Raw genomic sequence first — 12,257 nt, forward strand, 5'->3', positions numbered from 1 at the left:
AAATATATGTTATTATACATTATAATTAAATATCACATAATTAATAATATTAAGTTATTAAATGTAATTATAAGTTAAAATATAGATATTATAATAAAAAATTTTAGAACTATTATTATTAATAATAATATTAATATTAGTATTATTAATTTTTGTATTATTATTAGATATTAACATTAAGAATTACTTTTATAAACTATTATCATTATAATTACTATAGTTATTAGAAATTAATACAATTTATCTTTATCATTAAAGTTATTGATAATATTACCATTATCATTTTTATTTATTTATTATTATTTGTTAATATTAGATATTAATAGTTATATAATTATACTCCTTTAAACATTTAATATACAAATATACATGTGTATATATATACATATATTTAATATATATATATATATATATATATATATATATATATATATTATTATATAAATTCAGATATATATATATACAAATTCATATACATATATATAAATAAATAAAAACCGTATTTATATATCTCACTATAGAAAAATCTGTATTTTGTTTATGTCATTTTCTAGACTATAGTTGATTGGATTTCTTTGTTTAATTAGACGTATGAATCTTTGTTCAAACACAAGCTTAATTCCAAAATCTGTTAGAAGTGGCATTCAGACCTTGTATTTTTTTATCTTATTCCCTGTCCTTCACATCTATTTTCTGTCCTTCATATCTGCTTTTGATTAGGTTCTGTCGATCAATTACTCTATTACAAAAACAACGTTTAATCAATCATATGCTAGGGAATCTATCAATAATTCACAGAAAGTTTCTGCTCAATCCATTCGTATTTTTTTTAAAACAGAAATTTTAAAACACAAAAACCTCTCGTCCCCTGTTATGAAACTTTTTGGCCAAATCATGGTTTTGCATTCAATTTAAAAATATGTTAATGCAATCTTGTCATAAATGCTTCATTAAAACTATCTGGAAAGTCTCGATTTCTAATTTTTCATATCAAGTTCTAATTAACGAGTCAAAGTTTTGTGGAATAAAAAGTCAACTACTGTTCTTCGATCAAATTCGAGTTGTATGTTATGATTTTAGTTAAATTGACAATTTATAAAGTTTTTAAGGATGATTTAAAACACAAGTTATGTTGAAAGTTTCATCTCAAACGTTCTCTTTGATTCAATCAATTTTTTTTCTTTTATACATCAGCGACGAAATAAGCAGGTATATATATCTTCATTTTTTTTTCCTTTTCACGGTTATTAATCATCAATATTTTTTTTTTTGCTGATGTAAATCTTTGAAACTCATAAACTTAAAAACACAAATAACTGTCATAAGGAGATTAAGGGTCGACTGAATTGATTAAGTAGAAGGAGAAAGAAAGGAACAGAAGGATTAGATTATTTAGTTTGAGTTGTGGTTTTAAAACAGAAAGATGTGTTAGCTCAGATGGTTAGGAAGGGGGTTGGTTTTCGAGAGGTCGGGGGTTCAAACTCGGGCATGGACTATCCTTTTTGGAAATTCATTCTATTAAGGTAGTTTTTACTTAATATTATTTCTATTATTATGGTCATTATTATTACCATTATTATTATTACTGATTATTAATTATTGTTATTATTACCAAGAATTATAAATATTATTAGTACTGTAATTAGTGTTATTAATATCATGATTATAAGAAAAATAACCATTATTATTATTATTAACATTAGTGATATAATTACTATAAGTTTTGTCATTTAAGTATTAGTTATCAGTTATCATTATTATTATGTAAAAATAGATACTATAACTATTATTATTTCCCTTTTGATATTAAGTAACACCCTTGGATATTATCAATGTTATTATTAGTATTACTAATAATGATAAGGATTTTTATTTTTATTATTAGTAAATCGTTAATATTAAAACTATCATTTTTAAACAAATAAATATTTTGTACATAAAATATATTTATTATATATACTACACTTATATTAAAACTGCACATAACTATATATATAAAACTTACAAAAATTATTTATATAAACTCTTACAAACAACAAATTATCGATTTTTTAAATATAATATTAAACAAGTATGTATATGAATATATTAATATAACTATAAAAATATTAACCATTTGAAGTACATACAAATTAAAAATATATGTTATTAATATAAAAATAATGTAATTAATAAATTTATATATATATTTATTCGAATACGATTATATGTCTTAATATATATATACAAATGATATAGGTTCGTGAATCCGAGGCCAACCCTATACTTGTTCAATGTCGTTCGATGTATTTTTACTACAAAATACATTAGGTGAGTTTCATTATTCCCTTTTTATATATATTTTTGGGACTGAGAATACATGCGCTGCTTTTATAAATGTTTTACGATATAGACACAAGTAATCGAAACTACATTCTATGGTTGAATTATCAAAATCGAATATGCCCCTTTTTATTAAGTCTGGTAATCTAAGAATTAGGGAATAGACACCCTAATTGACGCGAACTCTAAAGATAGATCTATCGGGCCCAACAAGCCCCATCCAAAGTACCGGATGCTTTAGTACTTCGAAATTTATATCATGTCCGAAGGAGGATCCCGGAATGATGGGGATATTCTTATATGCAAATTGTTAATGTCGGTTACCAGGTGTTCAATCCATATGAATGATATTTTTGTCTCTATGTATGGGACGTATGTTTACGAGAAATGGAAATATGAAATCTTGTGGTCTATTAAAATGATGGAAATGATTATTTATGTTAAACTAATGAACTCACCAACCTTTTGGTTGACACTTTAAAGCATGTTTATTCTCAGGTACGAAAGAAATCTTCCGCTGTGCATTTGCTCAATTTAGGGATATTACTTGGAGTCATTCATGACATATTTCAAAAGATGTTGCATTCGAGTCATCGAGTTCATCAAGATCATTATTAAGTCAATTATAATTGGTTGTATTATGAAATGATATGCATGCTGTCAACTTTTGATGTAATGAAAGATTGTCTTTTCAAAAACGAATGCAATGTTTGTAAAATGTATCATATAGAGGTCAAGTACCTCGCGATGTAATCAACTATTGTGAATCGTTTATAATCGATGTGGACTTTGTCCGGATGGATTAGGACGGGTCTTCACAAAATGTATCATATTAAATAATATGATAACCGAGGACAACGGTCATGCATTTTGTGGGCTCGAGGAGAATTATCGTCCGATTCGACGTGCACGAGGAACATTCCAAGAAAGAGTCGAGGTGCATATGCGGATGAACGTGAAATTAAGAGATGTGGGCATTCATCGACTACTACGAGATATGTTTGTAGAACACGTGTATAATCTTTCACCTAATTATCGAATTCGACATGATCCGACAATTAATCCAAACAATCAAGCCGAGGCAGGACCTTCACACATTCCCGATGATGAAGAAGAAGTCCACTTTCAAGAAGAAGATGAAGTGTTTTTTTTTTAATTTTAATGTAATTTTATTTTTCAAATTTTAATGTAATTTTTAATTTTAATTATTGTAATGTTTTTAATTTTTAATAAAAGTTTAGTTTTATTTAAATAAATATTATTTAGAAAAAATTAAAAAGTAATTTAAAAAATATGGAAGAAATGTGTAGCTCTTAGGAGTGTTTAGTAATGAAAAAAAAAATATTGATGTGACGCTGAAGTGGCATCTAGTCTTGAAGGATTAAGACATAACCATTGAGACCTCTCTTGTAAAAATTAAAAAAACATGATTGGTAATAACAACAGTGGTAGATTCGTTGATTCAAACGGATGAAAAAGTCAACACCTTTGACATTTTCTCCCTGCCTTTTTTCAAATAACAAATCTAGCTTTTCTCACTTTCAGCCGATTTCTGACATCACGTCTCTCGCATCACGATGAAGATTCGGAAGACATCGTTGTGACCCACACCTCATGCATCACCTCTTACTCTGTCCATTTGAGGCAGTGGCGGATCTAGAGGTATATTTTGACTGAAGCAAACATTTGCTAAATTATAAAATTTGTTAAAACAACGTAAAAATGTTTAAAAATTGTAATATAATAGATTAAGACGACTAAGATTAAAAAAATAGATTAAAAACGTAGTATATTTTTTCAAAGGGGGATGATTCTCACACACACTTTTTTGATCCTCACACACCAATTGAGTATTATTAGAAGAGTAAAATGTTAAAATAGGTGTGTGAGGATCAAAAAAGTATGTGTGAGAATCATCCCCTTTTTCAAAAGGTGAAGTTTGTTGCATCCTCCGATCTGACTACCCTGAAGTCTTACAAAATGAAAGTGTATATGTACATCTATATATCTATATATTTATATATCTAATGTCTAATACAAGTATATAAAACAACATGCAAATTATCAATTCGAAAGTTATAAACATAACCAAGTTCAACATCAATAATTCCATAACAACACTCTCACATCATTCGGAATTCTTTCAATTCCTTGACATCAATCAATAATTCCATTCAGAAAAGGGAATTGATATTTCCAAACTTATTTTTGATAGATCCACACAAATTCACTAAATTACCCTTAATGATGTGTTATATAAAATTTTCATTTCAAATTATCGGAGGGTATAACTGGAAAGTAGCAATATATATGTGTGTGGATCTATCAAAATCATATTTGGAAATATCACCTCCCTTCAGAAAAAGGTATACATGGGGAAGGTAAAATGAAATACAGTATAAAATAAATGACATATACCGTATAGGAAACTGGCCGGTGGCCTGTATATTCGCATTTAAGAAATTGACACAATAACAATTCAATTATTATGGGGGTGATAGATGATGCTATTTGAATCCAAAGTGAGTGAACACTCAAACGAGCCAAGCATATTAAAACCAACAAAAAATCTCAGGTTGAAGTTTTTCTTATAAATAGAGGCCAACTCTTTAACAAGATTAATTACACGACAAAGCCACTTCTTCACCTTTCTTTCTATTTTTGTCTAATGGAATTCCAAATCTCATTTTCGCTGCTAGTTATTGTTGTAACTATATTCTTTTTGTTGAAGCCACTAAACCTTACCAAAAAACCAAATTCAAGTTCAAAGTTCCCACCTCCCGGTCCATGGAAGATACCTATTATTGGAAACATATTTTCCATGGTGAGTCGACAACCACCACATCACGTCCTTAGAAACCTGGCTCGAAAACATGGTCCGTTAATGCATCTTCAACTTGGTGAAGTTTCTGCATTGATTGTTTCATCACCTCAAGTGGCCAAAGAAATCATGATAAAGAACGACCTTGCGTTTGCAAACAGGCCTGATATTCAAGCTGGTAAGATCATTATGTATAACAACAGTGACCTCGCCTTTTCTCCATATGGTAATTATTGGAGACAGCTTCGAAAAATTTGCAACTTAGAACTTCTTAGTGCCAAGAAAGTTGTGTCATTTTCTTATATTCGGGAAGAAGAAGTCAAATTTATGATAGAATCGATTGTGTCGTCCTCAGGATCACCTATAAATCTATCAGAAAAGATTTATACTTTGACGAATACAATAACTTCTAGAGCTGCTTTCGGAAAGATACCTAAAGATCAAGATTTACTGGTTAAGATGTTACAGGATTTGTCCACTGTAGCCGGAGGATTTGATATAGCTGATTTGTTTCCTTCTTATAAGTTTCTCCATGTTGTTACAAGAATACACAAATACACAAATAAGCAGATATTAAATAGACAATAATATGCAAATCACACAATAAGCATGCAGTTTTACACCTAGTTACAATAAATCCCAGGCACAATTTTATAGAGTAAAAAGAAGAGATTAACCTCCCAACGATTGGCTACTAGCCAAGCAACCTGTAGGGATAAAGAGACGGTAATAAATACAAGAACTGGTCAAGAATCAACCAAGTGCTTGATCAGGTTTTCACACGTTTCAAGAATGTAGATCAAGAGTTAGGCACTGGGATTCGGTCAATAGGGTTAACAAATAAAAAGAAAGCAATGAATAAATTCGAGACTCGCCTCTCAAGATGTATAATCTTGAATAGCAATCAACGAATCAATAGCAAAAGAAGAATAACAGCGGACTATGCAGAATACTTTGAATCACCAGGAAAAAAAAGAACAAACCTTAATCTTGGATTTAGGGTTTCGAACAATACCATAACCAATTCCTCCAACAATGGTTGAAAGAACAATCAAACACGAACAAACACACCACAATCAGATCGACCGTTGTGATACCATGTAAGAATAAGAGAATCAACCTAGAAATCAAACAACCGATTATCAAAATTATTAAAAGAATCAATATCAGTCGTTTACAATGATGAACAATATAAGAATTACACACTCTAAACATACAGACAATATCAAATCAGATGAATAAACAGAACCAAAATATTCAGAATCAATCACCAAGATGAAGACAATGATGATAATTGAAAACCTAGAAATCGGCCAAAATCAAAAAGCATGGAATGAATCGTATGTGTGTGTGTGTGTTATGAGCAATAACCCTAAGCAAAGCTTTATATAAAAATCCATAATGACAAGAATGGTCCCTCGGGTTCATCAAGTCCAAGTCCTTAAGAACCAAGTATGAGCATGTGACAGAAATAGCCCTTGAGTGTCTAGAAATAAAGCATCAGTGATCCTTTCATCAACAATCAACAACACCTACACAAATTGTTAATTATACAATAAGAATTATGAAAAAGATAATTTCAGACTTACGTTGATCATAATTCTAACAAATGATTGATTTATAAAGTTTGTTAAAACAACGTCAAAACGTTTGAAATTTGTAACATAATAGATTAAGACAACTAAGATTAAAAAAAATAGATGTAACTTGACATAACCAATTTATGAATTCGGAAGTTATAAACATAACCAAATTCATCATTAATAATTCCATAACAACACTCACATCATTTGGAATTCTATCGATTCCTTGTCATCAATTAATAATTCCATTCAGAGAAAACGTATGGGGAAGGTAAAATGAAATACACTATAAAATAAAAGACATACAGTATACCTTAAAGGAAACTGGCCGGTATATTCGCATTTAAGAAATCACACATGACATGTTGGGAAGTTACGGCCTCACTAATTCCCAACAAACGCCCAATGAAAACAGTAAAGAAATAAGAACAATACACAACACAAGATTTAACGTAGAAACTCCAAAACAGGAGAAAAATCACCGGTTCCCAAATAGAGAAATACACTATATCACAAATTGTTACAATGATATAGACGACTCTCTTAAGCAAACTACACTCTTCAAAATATTTAACTAATACAACTCTCAAACAAGGGTAAGAAAGAAAGAAATAATCAAATACTTAAAGTGTATTGATTGATGCAATTTGGAATGAAGACTTAACCCCTCTTTTATAACCAAGCAAGTCCCCTCCAACTTTTTTCTCCCACCTATGTGAATAACATCCTTCACAAATACTATGCAACCATATCCAATTCTTCTAACCAAAACTATATCCAACAAATCTCCAGCTTTTGGATAGAAGAAGATAATCATGCTTCCATATTGCAAGGATAACCGATGTAGACGCTTCCTCGACGACAACTTCAAGATCCTCATCTTCATGCCGTTGACATTATCTCCCAAGAGACAAAACTTGCATCTTCATCGAACATTGTCAAGACCCGACAGTCATTGTCATAACAGACAATCATAACTCTTAACAAGAATTTTCATACTCCACCATTAAGAGTATAACACTTAGAATATCACATTCCAAGCATTTCACCTCGGCACATGTTGTTGAACAACCAGCTAAAACTTTATGGTGCAACTTTCTGTTTGGCTTTCCCTAGAAGTTTCATCAGCTACAACGTTAGTTTCAACCACACAACCTGCATCAACGCCAAACCAATGCCCATATGTAATTTGTGGAACCGCTAACGAACATTCCTTTCCAAGGTGGCGCTGACACACCATGAGGATGGTGTGACTTCAGAGAAATTCGTCACTCTCCGTAACAACGGAGACATCATTAGCTCCTTTAGAGCCATTTACCGAATTAGCTCCACCTGGACAATTAACCCTTACATGCCCAGTCTTCCCGCACCTCCAGCATACCAGATTCTTCCCAGAGTTTCTCTTTCGCCTATCCGAACACAACACTATCGTATCTCCTGATGACGAGACCCAGTTACCTTCAAGTCTTTTCTCCTCGGATAGGAGCTTGCTAGTAACGTCTTCAAACTTCAGAGTTTTCTTTTCATACATCAAAATAGGTTTCATGTGTTCATAAGACGATGATAAAGATAATATCAACCTCAAAGCTTTATCTTCATCATCCTTTTTAACTCCAATAGCCTCCAGTTCTGAAACAATACCTTTAAGAATACTTAGATGATCTGAAATCTTTGAACCCCCATCCATACGCAGAGTATGAAATTGTTCTTTAAGACACAACCGATTTGAGATGCCCTTGCCCTGGTACAACTGCTCTAGTTTAACCCAAAGCTCCTTTGCCGTTGATATCCCGTGCACATTTGCAAGCACGTTCTTTGCAAGACACAAACGAATCGCACTTGCTGCCCTCAAATCCATATCATCCCATTCTTCTTCATCGAACTTACTGCTAGAATCACTGCCGGGAACAAAGGTGGGTTTACTTTTCAATGCCTTGTGTAACCCGGACTGAATCAACACATCCTTGACTTGAACCTGCCATAAGCCAAAATTGATCATCCCATCAAATTTCTCTACATCAAACCTCATTGGACTGAACTTCGACATCGTATCCGTATCCTATAAATAATACTTTCTCTGATTTTGCTCACGTTTCAAATAGCCAAAAGATGTAGCAGGTAGCCAGGACCCTTTAAATCAGAAATCCACAACTCGCCACTAACAAATCCAACTATTACTATGAATCAGAAAAAATATTGTCTAACCAGATACCCTATACGATCAATAGAACTCGTTTCTGATGTGGACGATCCACTCCCGTGGCAACCACAGAGCATACTCTGAATCCTATAACCGAGACCCCCGTCAAACCTGACGCTCTGATACCAGTTGTTGGAAAATTACGGCCTCACTAATTCCCAACAAACTCCCAATGAAAAACAGTAAAGAAATAAGAACAATACACAACACAAGATTTAACGTGGAAACTCCAAAACAGGAGAAAAACCACCGGCCCCCAAAGAGAGAAATACACTATATCACAAATTGTTACAATGATATAGACGACTCTCTTAAGCCAACTACACTCTCCAAAATATTTAACTAATACAACTCTCAAACAAGGGTAAGAAAGAAAGAATTAATCAAATACTTAAAGTGTATTGATTGGTGCAATTTGGAATGAAGACTTAACCCCTCTTTTATAACCAAGCAAGTCCCCTCCAATTTTTTTCTCCCACCTATGTGAGATAACATCCTTCACAAATACTATGCAACCATATCCAATTCTTCTAACCAAAACTATATCCAACATGACACACTCACAATTCAATATTATTATGGGGGTCGTAGATGCTATTTGAATCCAAGATGAGTGAACACTCAACGACCCAAGCATATTAAAACCAACAAAAAATCTCAAGTTGAAGTTATCATAAAGGCCAACTCTTTAACAAGATTAATTACATGACAAGCCACTTCTTCACCTTTCTTTCTATTTTTGTCTAATGGAATTCCAAATCTCATTTTCGGTCCTAGTTATTTCTGTAACTATATTCTATCTGTTGAAGGTACTAAACATTACCAAAAAACCAAATTCATGCTCAAAGTTCCCACCACCGGGTCCATGGAAGATACATATTATTGGAAACATATTTTCCATGGTGAGTCGACAACTACCACATCATGTCCTTAGAAATCTGGCTCGAAAACATGGTCCGTTAATGCATCTCCAGCTTGGTGAAGTTTCTGCATTGATTGTTTCATCACCTCAAGTGGCCAAAGAAATTTTGATAAAGAACGATGTTGCATTTGCAAACAGGCCTAAAATTCAAGCTGGCAAGATCATTATGTATAACAGCAGCGACATCGCCTTTTCTCCATATGGTAATTACTGGAGACAGCTCCGAAAAATCTGCACCTTAGAACTTCTTAGTGCCAAAAAAGTTCAGTCATTTTCTTATATTCGAGAAGAAGAAGTCAAGTTTATGATAGAATCGATTGTGTCGTCCTCAGGATTACCAATAAATCTATCTGAAAAGATTTCTACGTTGACAAATACTATAACTTCTAGAGCTGCTTTTGGAAAAATACCCAAAGATCAAGATTTACTGGTTAAGATGTTACAGGATTTGTCCACTGTAGCCGGAGGATTTGATATAGCTGATTTGTTTCCTTCTTATAAGTTTCTCCATGTTGTTACAAGAATGAGCTCCAGGATGGAAAAAATCCACCAAAATCTTGACAAAGTCTTAAGTAACGGTTAATTGCTGAACATGAAAAAGACAAGGAAAATACAAAAGGGGTTAAAGTCAGCAGAGATAAAGAAGATTTGCTTGATATTCTTTTTAGGCTTAAAGATAGTGGTGATCTTGAGTTTCCTATCTCAACAGAAAACATTAAAGCGGTGATATTGGTAAGTATATATCTAAGAATTTTGAACCTATGAAAATCAAACAGTTTACATTGTTATGCTTATTACTAGCTAGCTTTCAATTAACATAGTATAAGGGACATTAGCGATTGATTAATATTAGATAGGTTAACAGAATATACACGATTTTGAGATATTAATCCTCTAATCACCTAAATATCATCTACGTTACAATAATTAAGTAAATATTGTGAACCGGTTCAAGATAAGCCTAGTGGTTGGGAAACTTTTTTCCTCACAAGATGTCACAAGTTAAAACCTCACTAAAAGCATATCTTGGGGTGATCAGGAAAAATGGTCAAAATGGTTAAAGGGTAACTCGATTAGACTGCATACATATGAGAAAATTCCCCATTCCATGAACATCTGGAACAGGAAAACCTTGTTTAGTCAGATAAACATTGTCTTGCATGTGCAGGATGTTTTTTCAGCTGGAACTGATACTACTTCATCAACAGTGGAATGGGCCATGTCTGAATTCCTAAGGAACCCTGAAGTGTTGAAAAAAGCACAAGCGGAAGTGCGAGAAGTTTTCAAGGCAAAACCATTAGTACAAGAAACTAAATATCAAGGATTGAAGTATCTAAACATGGTAATAAAGGAAACTATGAGAATGCATCCTAGCGGTCCCTTATTGCTTCCTAGAGAATGCAGGGAAAGTTGCGAGATCAATGGATATGTCATACCCGTAAAAACTAAAGTCATTGTTAATGCATGGGCTCTTGGAAGAGATCCTGAATATTGGCCCAATGCTGATAGTTTTCTACCTGAGAGGTTTGAGAATAGTAGTATCGATTTCTCTGGAAATAATTTGGAGTATATTCCGTTTGGGGCTGGAAGGAGGATGTGTCCAGGAATTTTATTTGGTGTAGCGAATGTTGAGATTATTCTATCTCACTTACTCTATCATTTCGACTGGAAAGTCTATGGAGGAATGAAGCCTCAAGACTTGGATATGAGTGAGACTTTTGGAGCTACCTCGAGAAGAAAAAATAATTTGTATCTAATTGCCACTCCTTATACTCCGGTGTGAAGAAACCTTGTGATGTTTATGAATAGAAAAACCTTGTTTAATTAAATAAATGTTATTTGTATTATAATATTAAATGAAACTATATGAATGAATTGAGTTTTAAATGTATTTCTATTGCTATAGCTTTCGTATTATTTAACACAAAGGGTATTAGTTATTTACTTTATTAGATCAAATTTCCTAGTGCATAGCAGTAATTAGTAGTATTTCTCTCTTTTTACACAATGGTAGAGTATATTAAGATAATCTATTAGTTCTTTTTGATCTGTTTTTGTTAGCGAAAAAACGTAATGACATAATATAACGGATTCGAAGATTAACAAATACAAATGATACATCGGCCATTTAGACAGGGCAATCTGAATACTAAGAGTCAATGATCTATCGAAAGTTTAAAATGATCATACCTCTCCCAGTACAACTAGACTTTCTAGACTTAGACAAAATATTGTAAACTCATTTAGTAGTGATTTAACAAATGAAACCTTGTTTGTAGAATATTTTATTCTATTAAGTAATATTATCGTTTGTCAACTCTTTGTGTTAGTAAATAGAAAAATCACGTCTTTTTGTAACTTTCAATTGTAAATAAACAAATATTGAGGTTAGTCTCAGCTTCGCTGCGG

At 32.2% G+C, this 12,257-nt stretch overlaps 1 pseudogene; it reads left to right on the plus strand.

Annotated features, from left to right (window-relative positions):
- Window positions 1–3,163: 3,163 nt before the first annotated feature.
- On the plus strand, window positions 3,164–11,631 carry LOC139841004 (premnaspirodiene oxygenase-like; annotated as a pseudogene).
- Window positions 11,632–12,257: the final 626 nt, after the last annotated feature.

The sequence above is a fragment of the Rutidosis leptorrhynchoides genome, chromosome 1 (assembly GCF_046630445.1).
Source record: "Rutidosis leptorrhynchoides isolate AG116_Rl617_1_P2 chromosome 1, CSIRO_AGI_Rlap_v1, whole genome shotgun sequence".
NCBI classification, from domain to species: Eukaryota; Viridiplantae; Streptophyta; class Magnoliopsida; order Asterales; family Asteraceae; genus Rutidosis; species Rutidosis leptorrhynchoides.